Genomic DNA, 569 nt, shown 5'->3' with positions numbered 1-569 from the left:
AAAGGAGTCTCTGCTTACAGTGGCGCCACCGAGCGGCGCAGAGGAGCAACAACACACACAAACAGCGCACAATAACTTAACATTATTTACACTACAATAAACTATAAAAACAAACTTACACAGAAGATTTGTGTCGAATCATAGTGACGAATACGAATCATTATAACTAACTAATGAATATTAATTACTATATGATACTTTATGAATAATCCTTATTGTAATTAATGTATGACAATTATTATAACACTTCATTTGACATTTATTTTATTTTACATCTACCTATTTTACCTTCATTTGAAAGAAATTTGATTTATTTAAATCTGTTATTTATTTACATTTAACCATTTATTCACCTGCTGTATTTTAATTTAAGACGTCTTTTTTTGTTTAAGTCTTACTGTTTTTTATTTTACATTATTTTTAATTGTTTGTTTTATATATTTAAATATAATTTCATCATTTATTTAGAAAACAAAATAGCTTAAATGTAACTATTTACTTAAATGTATTTATTTTTAATTATTACATTCTTAAAAACAACAAAAAAGACATCAAAACATGATTATTTA

This window comes from Danio aesculapii, chromosome 21 (assembly GCF_903798145.1).
Source record: "Danio aesculapii chromosome 21, fDanAes4.1, whole genome shotgun sequence".
Taxonomy (NCBI): Eukaryota; Metazoa; Chordata; class Actinopteri; order Cypriniformes; family Danionidae; genus Danio; species Danio aesculapii.
Note: the sequence above shows the minus strand (reverse complement) of the source record.